An 18,368-nucleotide genomic window follows, 5' to 3' on the forward strand; every position below is an offset into this window, starting at 1 on the left:
ATCCCTCAGTACAAGCTAGTACAGCACGTAAATCCACACCGAAAATATTGTATTAACTTACGGCATTGACTACGACTTTGTGTAGACAGCTATTGCTGTTGATGGAATCCATTGATGGAAAGAAATAATAATATGAGAACTGTGAACATTCTACATCTTGTGTTTCGTCTGCTTACTATTTAGGCCGTTCATTTTCATGTTGTAGACCCCAGCACGGGTCCGGCCCGTCCGTAATCATGGTATACTGCCCTCTTAACATTCTCATAATCCCCTCCCGGTTTTCCTGTTACACTATGGACCGGTCACGTGCGTCACGATCAAACTGCGCGTCTTTCCCAGCGTAAAATGATATTACGCACGCGTTAATGTTTTCACGCGTTATAATTACGCAGAAATCGCAGATTGTAATCTGTGTAGGCCTACCGTTCGCATTGAAACTATTAATTTCTCTTCCCAAAATCGATGCTTTTAACCAAACAGATGACAAGAATCTTAAGATTTGGTATATAAAACAAATATTGACTGCTTTTTATTAGGGGCATGGTTAAAATTATAGGCCCAAGTTGATCTCAAAACTATGACTATGCCCCGAGGCGTAGCCAAGGGGCATAGTCATGGTTTTGAGATCACTTGGGCCTATAATTTTAACCATGCCCCTCATAGCAGTCAATATTTGTATACTATTTTATTGTTTAAAACATTTATGTTATTGTAGATAACAAACATATTGCCAATATTGTAAGACAACTCTCAGCACAACATTCAAATATTTAGGAATCAATACCCTTAAATTAGTAATGTTCACTGAACCGTAGCACTACTTCATGGTCAGTGCAACATTTGAGATTTTCTTCCACTCAAATACCGTAAACCCACGCTTGGGGTATGAAACGAAAGCAGAACGTATGGCGTTGGGGTAAATGGAACACTTGGTATGATGTTGCCAATTTTGTTCTTGATTGAGGGAATTGTATTATCAGCGTTCCATTTACCCCACCGTTCCATTTACCCTAATCATGCATGCATAACTCGCAAACGCAAAATCGGAATCAACTGAAATTTTGGAATAAGCTTTTTTCGTGGATATGTAGGCTCTACTGAAGAATGCCATAAAAGAGGATGCTAGGATCACGAAGTACTAGTCTTTTATTGCTTTTATTATTATAGGCCTATAAAAGGCCGACTGCAGAGCTATAAAAAAATGTAAAAATGACGAAGCTGACCAAAATTTTAAACGGCACTTATAAATAAGAGATTATCATCTGCCTATTTCTCTATTTTTAGCCCCCCCCCTTTTTTTTTTTTTAATAGCGCCATAGGGCCTATAGGCCTAATGCCGATTTTTTAATTCGGGCAGAGTAACCGTGCGCGTTTTAGGATTTTTCGCTATATATCTACTGGAGATAGCATTTAGAATCTCATCCCTAGTCATTGCGTCTTTCTACTCTAGAAGTAATGTTTTACATTCTTTCTCTAAATTTTACTTCATCATGTAGCGGCGAGTTTTTTTCTTTCTAATACATCAGTCCCGATCAGAAAGTTTAAAGCGATATTACAGACTCATCACTTTCCGCACCTGCCTGTTTCTCTATTTTTACCTCTTTCCCCACTTCCTTTTTTAATAGCGTGGCATAGGCCTATAGGCCGAATGCCGATTTTTTTTTAATTCGCGCAGAGTAACCGTGCGCGTTTTAGGATTTTTTAGCTATATCTACTGAAGATAGGCCTAGCATTTAGAATCTCATATAGTCCCAAATTAACGCAAATGTTATGCAGAATTTTGTTCTAGTTAAGATGATATCAAATGTATATTTGAAAGTTGGACGTAACTCGATTTATGGCCAAAACGCGACCCCTATTTAGCACGTAAATTCTTGGAAAGCTTTTTTGTGGTATGTACCATTTATCTCGTTCAGCAGACAAAAACGACAACCAACCGGCATTTAAATTTGAGCTATCTGCAGTTGATAGCAAAATCACACGAATCCGACAAACACCAAAATGACACAAAACAGATAGAGAACTGTAAAAGCTTTATTTCAAAGTTTGTTTCAGCGTCATACGGTATTCGGTTCTTGGGATATTTCAATTTTAATATTACCCATGTAAATCAATGCAGGAGCTCTATAGACACCGGCACCAGAATCGAGCAAATTACGGCATGTCTCGCCACATTTTCTTTTAGTATAAAAATCGGCACTAGGCCGAATGCAATTTGTGGTATGTACCATTTATCTCGTTCAGCAGATAAAAACGACAGCCAACGGGCATTTACATTTGAGCTATCTGCAGTTGATAACAAAATCACACGAATCCGACAAAACACCAAAATGACACAAAACAGATAGAGAAATGTAAAAGCTTTATTTCAAAGTTTGTTTCAGCGTCATACGGTATTCGGTTCTTGGGATATTTCAATTTTAATATTACCCATGTAAATCAATGCAGGAGCTCTATAGACACCGGCACCAGAATCGAGCAAATTACGGCATGTCTCGCCACATTTTCTTTTAGTATAAAAATCGGCACTAGGCCGAATGCAATTATAAAGAAATGTTAAAATGCCGAACTTGAGATGACAAAAATTGCTATCTTCAGAAGATAGCAAGCAAAAAAAATTAATAATAATAATAATAATATTAAAAAAAAACAAGGAAAGAAAGAAAAAAAACATTGCCTAGCACGCGTTGTAGATGATGATTCAGTACGGCGCGAAACGGCAAAACTACATTGCACGGGGTTGCGCGCTCAGAGAAAATTCGGCATTAGGCCGACTGCAGAGCTATAAATGTAAAAATGACGAAGCTGACCAAAATTTTAAACGGCACTTATCAATCAGAGATTATCATCTGCCTATTTCTCTATTTTTAGCCCTCCCCCCTTTTATAGCGCGGCATATAATGGCGATTTTTTTTTATTCGGGCAGAGTAACCGTGCGCGTTTTAGGATTTTTCGCTATATATCTACTGGAGATAGCATTTAGAATCTCATCCCTAGTCATTGCGTCTTTCTACTCTAGAAGTAATGTTTTACATTCTTTTCTCTAAATTTTTACTTCATCATGTAGCGGCGAGTTTTTTCTTTCTAATACATCAGTCCCGATCAGAAAGTTTAAAGCGATATTACAGACTCATCACTTTCCGCACCTGCCTGTTTCTCTATTTTTACCTCTTTCCCCACTTCCTTTTTTAATAGCGTGGCATAGGCCTATAGGCCAAATGCCGATTTTTTTTAAATTCGCGCAGAGTAACCGTGCGCGTTTTAGGATTTTTTAGCTATATCTACTGAAGATAGGCCTAGCATTTAGAATCTCATATAGTCCCAAATTAACGCAAATGTTATGCAGAATTTTGTTCTAGTTAAGATGATATCAAATGTATATTTGAAAGTTGGACGTAACTCGATTTATGGCCAAAACGCGACCCCTATTTAGCACGTAAATTCTTGGAAAGCTTTTTTGTGGTATGTACCATTTATCTCGTTCAGCAGACAAAAACGACAACCAACCGGCATTTAAATTTGAGCTATCTGCAGTTGATAGCAAAACCACACGAATCCGACAAACACCAAAATGACACAAAACAGATAGAGAACTGTAAAAGCTTTATTTCAAAGTTTGTTTCAGCGTCATACGGTATTCGGTTCTTGGGATATTTCAATTTTAATATTACCCATGTAAATCAATGCAGGAGCTCTATAGACACCAGCACCAGAATCGAGCAAATTACGGCATGTCTCGCCACATTTTCTTTTAGTATAAAAATCGGCACTAGGCCGAATGCAATTTGTGGTATGTACCATTTATCTCGTTCAGCAGATAAAAACGACAACCAACGGGCATTTACATTTGAGCTATCTGCAGTTGATAACAAAATCACACGAATCCGACAAAACACCAAAATGACACAAAACAGATAGAGAAATGTAAAAGCTTTATTTCAAAGTTTGTTTCAGCGTCATACGGTATTCGGTTCTTGGGATATTTCAATTTTAATATTACCCATGTAAATCAATGCAGGAGCTCTATAGACACCGGCACCAGAATCGAGCAAATTACGGCATGTCTCGCCACATTTTCTTTTAGTATAAAAATCGGCACTAGGCCGAATGCAATTATAAAGAAATGTTAAAATGCCGAACTTGAGATGACAAAAATTGCTATCTTCAGAAGATAGCAAGCAAAAAAAAATTAATAATAATAATAATAATATTTAAAAAAAACAAGGAAAGAAAGAAAAAAAAACATTGCCTAGCACGCGTTGTAGATGATGATTCAGTACGGCGCGAAACGGCAAAACTACATTGCACGGGGTTGCGCGCTCAGAGAAAATTCGGCATTAGGCCGACTGCAGAGCTATAAATGTAAAAATGACGAAGCTGACCAAAATTTTAAACGGCACTTATCAATCAGAGATTATCATCTGCCTATTTCTCTATTTTTAGCCCTCCCCCCCTTTTTATAGCGCGGCATATAATGGCGATTTTTTTTATTCGGGCAGAGTAACCGTGCGCGTTTTAGGATTTTTCGCTATATATCTACTGGAGATAGCATTTAGAATCTCATCCCTAGTCATTGCGTCTTTCTACTCTAGAAGTAATGTTTTACATTCTTTCTCTAAATTTTACTTCATCATGTAGCGGCGAGTTTTTTCTTTCTAATACATCAGTCCCGATCAGAAAGTTTAAAGCGATATTACAGACTCATCACTTTCCGCACCTGCCTGTTTCTCTATTTTTACCTCTTTCCCCACTTCCTTTTTAATAGCGTGGCATAGGCCTATAGGCCAAATGCCGATTTTTTTAAATTCGCGCAGAGTAACCGTGCGCGTTTTAGGATTTTTAGCTATATCTACTGAAGATAGGCCTAGCATTTAGAATCTCATATAGTCCCAAATTAACGCAAATGTTATGCAGAATTTTGTTCTAGTTAAGATGATATCAAATGTATATTTGAAAGTTGGACGTAACTCGATTTATGGCCAAAACGCGACCCCTATTTAGCACGTAAATTCTTGGAAAGCTTTTTTGTGGTATGTACCATTTATCTCGTTCAGCAGACAAAAACGACAACCAACCGGCATTTAAATTTGAGCTATCTGCAGTTGATAGCAAAACCACACGAATCCGACAAACACCAAAATGACACAAAACAGATAGAGAACTGTAAAAGCTTTATTTCAAAGTTTGTTTCAGCGTCATACGGTATTCGGTTCTTGGGATATTTCAATTTTAATATTACCCATGTAAATCAATGCAGGAGCTCTATAGACACCAGCACCAGAATCGAGCAAATTACGGCATGTCTCGCCACATTTTCTTTTAGTATAAAAATCGGCACTAGGCCGAATGCAATTTGTGGTATGTACCATTTATCTCGTTCAGCAGATAAAAACGACAACCAACGGGCATTTACATTTGAGCTATCTGCAGTTGATAACAAAATCACACGAATCCGACAAAACACCAAAATGACACAAAACAGATAGAGAAATGTAAAAGCTTTATTTCAAAGTTTGTTTCAGCGTCATACGGTATTCGGTTCTTGGGATATTTCAATTTTAATATTACCCATGTAAATCAATGCAGGAGCTCTATAGACACCGGCACCAGAATCGAGCAAATTACGGCATGTCTCGCCACATTTTCTTTTAGTATAAAAATCGGCACTAGGCCGAATGCAATTATAAAGAAATGTTAAAATGCCGAACTTGAGATGATAAAAATTGCTATCTTCAGAAGATAGCAAGCAAAAAAAAATTAATAATAATAATAATAATATTTAAAAAAAACAAGGAAAGAAAGAAAAAAACATTGCCTAGCACGCGTTGTAGATGATGATTCAGTACGGCGCGAAACGGCAAAACTACATTGCACGGGGTTGCGCGCTCAGAGAAAATTCGGCATTAGGCCGACTGCAGAGCTATAAATGTAAAAATGACGAAGCTGACCAAAATTTTCAACGGCACTTATAAATCAGAGATTATCATCTGCCTATTTCTCTATTTTTAGCCCCCCCCCTTTTTATAGCGCGGCATATAATGCCGATTTTTTTAATTCGGGCAGAGTAACCGTGCGCGTTTTAGGATTTTTCGCTATATATCTACTGGAGATAGCATTTAGAATATCATCCCGAGTCATTGCATCTTTCTACTCTAGAAGTAATGTTTTACATTCTTTTCTCTAAATTTTTACTTCATCATGTAGCGGCGAGTTTTTTCTTTCTAATACATCAGTCCCGATCAGAAAGTTTAAAGCGATATTACAGACTCATCACTTTCCGCACCTGCCTGTTTTCTATTTTTACCTCTTTCCCCTTCCTTTTTAATAGCGCGGCATAGGCCTATAGGCCGAATGCCGATTTTTTTTATTCGCGCAGAGTAACCGTGCACGTTTTAGGATATTTTAGCTATATCTACTGAAGATAGGCCTAGCATTTAGAATCTCATATAGTCCCAAATTAACGCAAATGTTATGCAGAATTTTGTTCTAGTTAAGATGATATCAAATGTATATTTGAAAGTTGGACGTAACTCGATTTATGGCCAAAACGCGACCCCTATTTAGCACGTAAAGTCTTGGAAAGCTTTTTTGTGGTATGTACCATTTATCTCGTTCAGCAGATAAAAACGACAACCAACGGGCATTTAAATTTGAGCTATCTGCAGTTGATAGCAAAATCACACGAATCCGACAAACACCAAAATGACACAAAACAGATAGAGAAATGTAAAAGCTTTATTTCAAAGTTTGTTTCAGCGTCATACGGTATTCGGTTCTTGGGATATTTCAATTTTAATATTACCCATGTAAATCAATGCAGGAGCTCTATAGACACCAGCACCAGAATCGAGCAAATTACGGCATGTCTCGCCACATTTTCTTTTAGTATAAAAATCGGCACTAGGCCGAATGCAATTATAAAGAAATGTTAAAATGCCGAAGATGACAAAAATTGCTATCTTCAGAAGATAGCAAGCAAAAAAAAATAAAAATAAAAAATAAAAATATTTAAAAAAAAAAGGAAAGAAAGAAAAAAAAACATTGCCTAGCACGCGTTGTAGATGATGATACAGTACGGCGCGAAACGGCAAAACTACATTGCACGGGGTTGCGCGCTCAGAGAAAATTCGGCATTAGGCCGACTGCAGAGCTATAATGTAAAAATGACGAAGCTGACTAAAATTTTAAACGGCACTTATAAATCAGAGATTATTATCTGCCTATTTCTCTATTTTTAGCCCTCCCCCCTTTTTTTTTATAGCGCGGCATATAATGCCGATTTTTTTTTAATTCGGGCAGAGTAACCGTGCGCGTTTTAGGATTTTTCGCTATATATCTACTGGAGATAGCATTTAGAATCTCATACATAGTCATTCCATCTTTCTACTCTAGAAGTAATGTTTTACATTCTTTTCTCTAAATTTTTACTTCATCATGTAGCGGCGAGTTTTTTCTTTCTAATACATCAGTCCCAATCAGAAAGTTTAAAGCGATATTACAGACTCATCACTTTCCGCACCTGCCTGTTTCTCTATTTTTAGCTCTTTCCCTCTTCCTTTTTTAATAGCGCGGCATAGGCCTATAGTCCGAATGCCGATTTTTTTATTCGCGCAGAGTAACCGTGCGCGTTTTAGGATTTTTTAGCTATATCTACTGAAGATAGGCCTAGCATTTAGAATCTCATATAGTCCCAAATTAACGCAAATGTTATGCAGAATTTTGTTCTAGTTAAGATGATATCAAATGTATATTTGAAAGTTGGACGTAACTCGATTTATGGCCAAAACGCGACCCCTATTTAGCACGTAAAGTCTTGGAAAGCTTTTTTGTGGTATGTACCATTTATCTCGTTCAGCAGACAAAACGACAACCAACGGGCATTTAAATTTGAGCTATCTGCAGTTGATAGCAAAATCACACGAATCCGACAAACACCAAAATGACACAAAACAGATAGAGAAATGTAAAAGCTTTATTTCAAAGTTTGTTTCAGCGTCATACGGTATTCGGTTCTTGGGATATTTCAATTTTAATATTACCCATGTAAATCAATGCAGGAGCTCTATAGACACCGGCACCAGAATGGAGCAAATTACGGCATGTCTCGCCACATTTTCTTTTAGTATAAAAATCGGCACAAGGCCGAATGCAATTATAAAGAAATGTTAAAATGACGAAGCTGACCAAAATTGCTATCTTCAGAAGATAGCAAGCAAAAAAAATAAAAAATAATAATATTAAAAAAAAAAAGAAAGAAAGAAAAACATTGCCTAGCACGCGTTGTAGATGATGATTCAGTACGGCGCGAAACGGCAAAACTACACTGAACGGGGTTGCGCGCTCAGAGAAAATTCGGCATTAGGCCGACTGCATAGCTATAAAGAAATGTTAAAATGACGAAGATGACAAAAATTACTATTTTCAGAAGATAGCAAGCAAAAAAAAAATAATTATAATATTAAAAAAAAAGAAAGAAAGAAAAAAAACATTGCCTAGCACGCGTTGTAGATGATGATTCAGTACGGCGCGAAACGGCCGAAGTTAAAATCCGAGGGGGTCTTGAATGCCGCGAATTACATTTTGAGCGGGCCGCTCAGCTCTGAACACCTTCTTATCAGGTTTTTTCCCCCAAAACAGCTGATCATCAGGCATGCAGTTTGAATTATTGGGACACATGTTTGATTTTTTTTTAATCTAAAAAAATGGCTTATTTGACAGTTTTTGACCATCTCAAGGATATATCGGGACCAGGATATATATGCGAGACGTCTCACCCCGAAACACATTCGCCCCAAAAATGTTCGCCCAATACACAATACATACCACGACCAGTTCGCCCCAGTTGACTCACTGTGTAACGTTGCCGTAACGTGCATGAGGCAATGCCCCACACCCGCATCGCCCGGTTAATAATTACATTATACAACCAGAGACACTGAAATGAATACACGGGATCGATACACGTAAGGCCGTGTAAAATTAATATTTTGGTTCTCGTCCCTCCCTCCTCAATTTCTGGGATTTGTCAGATTTTTTTTTTTTTTTTTAGATTTTTCAATTTTTTTAGACTTTGGAATGATTTATGAAATCTTCATACATATAAATAAGTTTATTAGAGAACAAGCATCACTTCCAAGTCTTTTTGTGGTACTCTAGGGGTTTTATCCCTCAAAAACTAAAAAAAAAAAAAAAAAAAAGGGCCTCATCGTTTCCTCGAGCACTGTTGGAGAAGACCGAAAACTACTGACAATACTAATTTTACATTGAAAAAAAAACAAACAAAAAACACCTCCCTCCCTCATCAATTCATGAAAATCCTCTGGACGAGAACCAAAACATTAATTTTATACGGCCTAAATGTGCTATGCACGATTGATATTCAGACGATAAATCTTTGGATACCGGGGTACAAAATGAGGAATATCTCCCGTAAATGATTTCGTATAAAGAAACCAGATCTGGTTCCTTGAACATATAATTATTCAACAGATGTTATCGTCGTTAGCTAGCGTCTTGAGAAACTAGCGTGCGTCTTGAATAGAAGTGACCAAAATTCAGATTTTAAATAGCGCAGTGTAGACCCTCGTGGAGGTAGTCTCGGGCCAGACTGTACATACAAGATCGACGAGTGTCAGACCGACTGACACAAACTGGCTGTGTAGGAGACTATCGTAGAGGCAGTCTAAAAGCAGATGACAATGGCGTAGGCCTATGTATGCTCGCTGACCGTACAGAGGTCAGTCACAGGCTAATGTCATATAGCCTTAGTCGGATGTCCTTCAGCCCATTATCCGTTTAAAAACTATTAAACAGGTGGGAACACAATGGCCATGCGTGGCTGTGGATTCAACCTACCATGGTGTTTTCTGCCATGAAGATATCGGGGCGATGCACTGTGTGCCCTAGCCCTAGAGCGAGTAGGCCTACCCAGCCTCGTATGACCAACTCCTCTCATGAAGAAATGGTTCAATATAAATATCCAGACCCGTAACCAGGATTTATTAGCTTTTATTTGGGGGCTGATTTTGAAAAAGTGGACTTTTTTTTTCTCCAAATTTGGACCTATTTGGCCTAAGGAAGTTTGAAAAAGTAAACTTTTTGTCCAAAATTAGACCTTTTTTGACCAAAAAGGCATAAAACCCCTATTTTTTTAATACGCTCGTAACTTGGGACTTTTTGTCGGTTTGGCAATTTTGGGGGCGTCCCCTGTAATACGGGTCTGTTAATATCACTACGTCATATACCAGGAAAGTTCTCAACTTTCCTGGTCATACATCATGTATTTAGTAGAGGAACAAACTAATGTTCCGTGACCATTTTTTGACTTGCCTAAAGGGTATGCCTACTGAACAAAATTGGTTTGGGCTGCCCTCTTCAAAGTTCTGGCAATTGTAGGTAGGGGTCAATTAAGGTCAAACAGGGGTCAAAATTTAATAAATATTCCAATCCTGTTGAAAAGTATGATACAATTTTGAAATTTGTCTGGTCATAAAGAAATCCAAAAATGTATAGTTTTCTGAATCTGCAAAGTGTAGGCCTATGCGCATAGCAAGACGCTGCTTATAGACCTTTTTCTCACACGTCACCAATCAATCGATATTGGGGTCCAGCATTCGAGTCATTAGCACCCAAACGCAAATACCGCGCCGGCGCGAGCGATCAACTTTGCGCCACGCTAGGCGTCCTGCGCGGAATTGCCAGCTCGCAGTACGCGTTTAGTTCGCCACGGTGTAAAAAGTAAACAAAATTGTGAAACAAAACAAAGATTGAATTTTGAATAGTATCGAGGTTTTTCCGTATCTTTTGTATTTTATGGCATCAAAACAAACTGGAACAAAGGTAACTAGTAAGCAGTTACCGTTTTAACAACTATTTTATGGAAGCTAAAGTGAAATATGACAAAACAGAGGAGAAAATACGCAGTATTTGGTGTTTTTACACCGTGGACACGTGAGAAACGCACGTGTTGTTTGTTTACATCTCAGACCCCAATATCGATTAGGTGACGTCATCAGAAAAAGGTCTATGCATGGGCAGGAACGTGTCAAAGGTCAACATACTTTGGGCCGGGGGCAATTTACTTATACGATTAACATTGTCCAATCATGCAATGATTTTGGTGTTTAATTATGTTTTCCGACTGAACAACTAAAATCAAAATGGTCGCCTTGGCCTTGGAATTTTAAAATGGCTGTCAGAACACATGCCCGTTCTCTTTTTTTCTTTAATACGGCCATCAGTCGTGGAATTTTCCGACCGATGCGCGAGATACGCACCTACGCCACTACCATACTTAAGGCAAACCAATATGCCCTATATATATATATATATATATATATATATATGGATTCCAGTTTATGGCCAGATGAATAATTTAACATACTTTTCAACATTCAATTTTGACCCCTGTTTATTCTTAATTGACCCCTACCAAAAATTGCCAGAACTTTGAAAATGTTGAAAAGGGCAAGCCAAGCCAAATTTGTTCAGTATCCTTCAGGCAAGTCAAAACACTTTTGAACCTTAATGCTCTGCGTCCTAGCCTAGTCGATTTTTGATAAATAAAAATGTTATTAATCATGATGAACGCATTCAGTTGAACTCGAAATTATACTGATATTTAGTACATCAAAATACTAGTATAAAATGGTTATGAAAAAGTTTAGGCTATATAATTATATTTGTGACAGGAAAAGTAAAGTATAGGCCCTACGTAGGCTTATATTATTGAATGCAACATATCATAATGGCATAATTATAACATGTATAATGACACTTCAATACTGAACAATTCTAATTTTAGAATCTGCCAGTTTATTATCCGAAAAACCGACTATGGACTTTCACTTTTAAGCAGAACTTTACCCCGGGACTCACACACTGTCAATCATACTTGTTTATCAATAAAATCTAACCACAAGACTAAGCATGGTGGTACAATACGCGCTAGATGCATACGTTCATCCACCAGCACAAAAGCGCCGCATTCCCTAGATAGTTGTGTACCATGTATAGTTATAATGGTACCAGTACGCGTCGGGAGGATTTAAACAATAACGAGATCTGGGCGACCAATCACAAGCCAGATTCATTTTTAAAGATGCATTACATCATCACCAATTTTAGTTAGGCCAGAAATTGGCCTAACTCTCAAGGCAAAGTCAGTAGTCCACTTGGGAAGCTAACAAACAGAGGGCGTGCGGTGACTGAAAAGATCAGTTGTGAAAATCTATCAATTGTGCACTCATTAATTAAATCAGAGTTTTTAAGCTTAAATGTAATAGCCAGAGTAGTGCACAATTGGCAAGTGGACTACGGAGAACTACGTCCTAGCCATGCGCTTCAACGGAAAAAGCTCAAGTTTTGAAAAATTTTCTCAAAATATCAAGAGCTATCTTAAGAACTACTGAACCAATACCAGGCTTGTTTGTACTCATTTTAATGCATTTTTCATGCTGATTTCACATATGGTCATGAAAATTTACATTTCTGCAATTTTTTGAATTTTAAATTATTTTTAAACATGTCGTCTGCAGTTGACACCCGCGTAATGATTTAATTACGGTACATTACGCTGCTCCTCTACTAAATTACACAATATGCAAATACAAAAACAGCAAAATGCAAATGAACCTCAATACACACCCTGCAGTGTATATAAACGCCACCATGATATCATAGTATACATCGCGGTAAGGCGACGGAAAAAGAAAACCCTGTTTTACGGACCCAACCGACCCAGATCTTGAACAAATTGGGGGGAAATTTCTGTACAAATGAAAACTGACCCGAATTTCGACAATATCAGGGACATTTTTTTTTTGTATTTTCCTAAATTGCAAATATTTTCAGATTTTGGTGATTTTTTAGGTCACTTTCCGTCCGCCCGGCGTTATTTCTTTCTGCAACCATAATGGGCCGCAATGCGATAACACATAGTACATACATATAATTATAGGCCTATGAGGCTAGATATAACACGAGTTTATTACCATTATTATTTCTTCTTACTTAATAAAATAAAAAAGAAATCGATAGAATTAAAATTCTACAACGATTTACCTGGGGTTCGAACCCACAATCTATGTATCCATAGTCTAATGCCTACACGAATGTGCTATGATTCGTTGTGCCAGAAAGGTGTCTGTTTATGATACTTATTGATTACGGAATAAAGTGCATACACACAATATATTAATACTAGTATATTAGTACTAATAAATACGAATATAATCCTAACCCTAACCCTAATCCCTAATCCTAAACCCTAAACCCTAACCCTAACCATAACCCTAACCCTAACCCTAAGACCTTAACCCTGACAATAATGAACCTTGCCTCGGACTATGCGGTTAGTGATATATTGCGGCCCATTATCGTTGCAGAAAGAAATTAAGCGTCCGCCCGCGCCCGTAGAACAGGGTTTTTTTTTATTGATGGAGAAGTGTGCTATGTCTAGAAAACATTACATTACACACTTCATCCACTATTTGCTGCTGATGCCATACTATACATCCACTAGCTTCCACTATCTACTGCTGATAGCACACTAGGCCTACTTCATCCACTATCTGCTGCTGATGACGCACTACTTCACCTACTATCCACTGTTGATAGCACTTTACTTCATCCACTTCCTACTATATTGCTGACAGCACACTACTTCATCCACTATCTCCTGCTGATAGCAGACTACTTCATCCACTATCTACTTCTGATAGCACACTACTTCATCCACTATCTACTGCTGATAGCACACTACTTCATCCACTATCTACTTCTGATAGCACACTAATTCATCCACCATCTACTTCTGACAGCACACTACTTCATCCACTATCTACTGCTGATAGCACACTACTTCATCCACTATCTACTTCTGATAGCACACTACTTCATCCACTATCTACTGCTGATAGCACACTACTTCATCCCCTATCTACTGCTGATAACACACTACTTCATCCACTATCTACTTCTGATAGCACACTACTTCATCCACTATCTACTGCTGATAGCACACTACTTCATCCACTATCTACTGCTGATAACACACTACTTCATCCACTATCTACTGCTGATAGCACACTACTTCATCCACCATCTACTGCTGATACTACACTACTTCATCCACTATCTACTGCTGATAACACACTACTTCATCCACTATCTGCTGCTGATAACACACTACTCCATCCACTATCTACTGCTGATAGCACACTACTTCATCCACCATCTACTGCTGATACTACACTACTTCATCCACTATCTACTGCTGATAACACACTACTTCATCCACTATCTGCTGCTGATAACACACTACTCCATCCACTATCTACTGCTGATAGCACACTACTTCATCCACTATCTACTGCTGATACTACACTACTTCATCCACTATCTACTGCTGATAACACACTACTTCATCCACTATCTGCTGCTGATAACACACTACTCCATCCACTATCTACTGCTGATAGCACACTACTTCATCCACTATCTCCTGCTGATAGCAGACTACTTCATCCACTATCTACTTCTGATAGCACACTACTTCATCCACTATCTACTGCTGATAGCACACTACTTCATCCACTATCTACTTCTGATAGCACACTAATTCATCCACCATCTACTTCTGACAGCACACTACTTCATCCACTATCTACTGCTGATAGCACACTACTTCATCCACTATCTACTTCTGATAGCACACTACTTCATCCACTATCTACTGCTGATAGCACACTACTTCATCCACTATCTACTGCTGATAACACACTACTTCATCCACTATCTACTTCTGATAGCACACTACTTCATCCACTATCTACTGCTGATAGCACACTACTTCATCCACTATCTACTGCTGATAACACACTACTTCATCCACTATCTACTGCTGATAGCACACTACTTCATCCACCATCTACTGCTGATACTACACTACTTCATCCACTATCTACTGCTGATAACACACTACTTCATCCACTATCTGCTGCTGATAACACACTACTCCATCCACTATCTACTGCTGATAGCACACTACTTCATCCACCATCTACTGCTGATACTACACTACTTCATCCACTATCTACTGCTGATAACACACTACTTCATCCACTATCTGCTGCTGATAACACACTACTCCATCCACTATCTACTGCTGATAGCACACTACTTCATCCACTATCTACTGCTGATACTACACTACTTCATCCACTATCTACTGCTGATAACACACTACTTCATCCACTATCTGCTGCTGATAACACACTACTCCATCCACTATCTACTGCTGATAGCACACTACTTCATCCACTATCTACTGCTGATACTACACTACTTCATCCACTCTCTGCTGCTGATAACACACTACTCCATCCACTATCTACTGCTAATAGCACACTACTTCATCCACTTCCTACTACTGCTGATAGCATACTGCTTCATCCACTATCTACTGCTGATAACACACTACTTCATCCACTATCTGCTGCTGATAACACACTACTCCATCCACTATCTACTGCTGATAGCACACTACTTCATCCACTATCTACTGCTGATACTACACTACTTCATCCACTATCTACTGCTGATAACACACTACTTCATCCACTATCTGCTGCTGATAACACACTACTCCATCCACTATCTACTGCTGATAGCACACTACTTCATCCACCATCTACTGCTGATACTACACTACTTCATCCACTACCTACTGCTGATAACACACTACTTCATTCACTATCTGCTGCTGATAACATACTACTCCATCCACTATCTACTGCTGATAGCACACTACTCCATCCACTATCTACTGCTGATAGCACACTACTTCATCCACTATCTACTGCTGATAGCACACTACTTCATCCACTATCTACTGCTGATAACACGCTATTCCATCCACCATCTACTGCTGATAACACACTACTTCATCCACTATCTACTGTTGATAGCACACTACTTCATCCACTATCTACTGCTGATAGCATACTACTTCATCAACTATCTACTGCTGATAGCACACTACTCCATCCACTATCTACTGCTGATAGCACACTACTTCATCCACTATCTACTGCTGATAGCACACTACTTCATCCACTATCTACTGCTGATAACACGCTATTCCATCCACCATCTACTGCTGATAACACACTACTTCATCCACTATCTACTGTTGATAGCACACTACTTCATCCACTTTCTACTGCTGATAACACACTACTTCATCTACTATCTACTGCTGATAACACACTACTTCATCCACTATCTGCTGCTGATAACACAATACTCCATCCACTATCTACTGCTGATAGCACACTACTTTATCCACTATCTACTGCTGATAGCACACTACTTCATCCACTTCCTACTACTGCTGATAGCATACTAATTCATCCACTATCTACTGCTGATAGCACACTACTTCATCCACTATCTACTGCTGATAACACGCTATTCCATCCACCATCTACTGCTGATAACACAACTTCATCCACTATCTAGCAAATAGTGTTTTGTTTTAATTCCAGTGATGTGTAATAATCTTGGGAGTTGATGAAGTGTATTCTATGGAGTCTCCGGCAATCACAACATTTTATGTAAGAAAAATAATTATCAAGCACGAATCACGTGGTTTTATTTGATACAAACTCATATTGATCATAAAAACGAAGATCCTATCAACACGCGGTATAATTCCCGAGCGCTGAAATGATGTCCCAGTATTACATACAATGAAGGCCTGACGACAATTGAGCACTTGGATCATTTCGGCACGGGAATTCTGAATATCGCGTGTTGAGAGCCAACTGTTTTTATTCATCATTTTATGGTCAATATGAGTTTGTTTTAAATAAAACCATGGATTCGTGCTTGATAATTATTTTTCTAACATTATATTATATGCATATTGCTATGATTGCCGGAGTCCATTTAAACAGTAACCAAACAGTTGTCCAACCGACACAACAGCAAAATGCATTGACATGGAACAGCTTCCTTCTAAGTGCAATTGATTTCGGTTTACATGCACTACAATCGTACAAATTATATTAAAGTTGACATATTTGGCAGGTGATAGTACTAATATAATCTAGGCAATGGAGGCAGAAAAATTCATTGAGCTTTGCACAGAGGGTCAAGTTCAAAACTGCTCAGACCTGTTCAAACTCGCACCATCGTGATCCACTGGTAATAAGGATTAGGAAAAAGTATACTTTGACCTATACGGTTATAGAGTAATGAGCAAAAAAGTAACATTGTGACGTCATAGCCCCGCTGGGGCGAAAATAAAATTTGCTCCGATTTTGATGAAAATGCGACTCAATAGGTCATTGTCGATTTTGATGTGTTACTGTGGTAACGGAACGTCATACATAGCTCAAACTTATTTTTCTGATTTAATAATCTGGTACAATTTTCAACAAAATCATTTTGCTCCATGTGGTGACATGCCCATAACTCCATAAACGTTCATAGTAGATGGTCAAATTATACTTTTTGCGAATCCTTACGGCAAGGAACACATTGTTTGTGCTTTTAACCAAGTCCAAGCAATTTTGAACTGGACCTGTGTAAAAGTTTTGAATGGCCTTTTCCCACGAAATAAGGGTACTGTTAAAGTGCCTCAATAGCCTATATAATGATAAGCGCTATAAGTACATGATACCCCATCTCTGCCAAAAACGGAAAATTTAACATGATTTGCACGATTGTTACGGTAATTTATTGGACTATCTGGACCACATTCACAGCCCAATAATTGGGACCCAACACAAGAAATCTGTGAGTAAGTTGAAGTGTGGAACAAGACCGGTTTCTTAATTAAAAGAAAGTGTAAATCGGAAGCCGCCTGTTCCACTCTATTCCGCTTACTCTCGGGAAATTATAACCCGTGTAAAGATCTTGTACGCATTCTCAGAGTTTTCTTTTGCAGGGTGCCAATCATTCGCTTGTGAATGTGCTCCGTGTCGGCGTGTTTTTGCTGTTGTGTCAGTTGGACAACTGCTTGGTTACCGACATGTGTCGAGTATCGAGGTAATTTTGGTTCATTTTGAATGGACAAGATTTTAAGATAACCACCTTGTGAAAAATTGTTACGTTTCTTTTTGAGCCCAGTTTAGTAGTATTAATATTAATTATTTTAACATACTACAAGTGTTGGACATACGAGACTGCTCTATTTCCAAGCAACTTGCGACTAAATTTTGAATCGAACTCGTGCAACTATACAGTAGATCCGATAAAACTCGTAGCCTCGTAATACACTTTACTCGCTGATAAAGTGGGACTACCTTATGTTATAGTTCTGTACAATGATACTCATAGAAATGACTTGTTCGCCTTGTTGA

The sequence above is a fragment of the Amphiura filiformis genome, chromosome 11 (assembly GCF_039555335.1).
Source record: "Amphiura filiformis chromosome 11, Afil_fr2py, whole genome shotgun sequence".
In the NCBI taxonomy this organism is placed as follows: Eukaryota; Metazoa; Echinodermata; class Ophiuroidea; order Amphilepidida; family Amphiuridae; genus Amphiura; species Amphiura filiformis.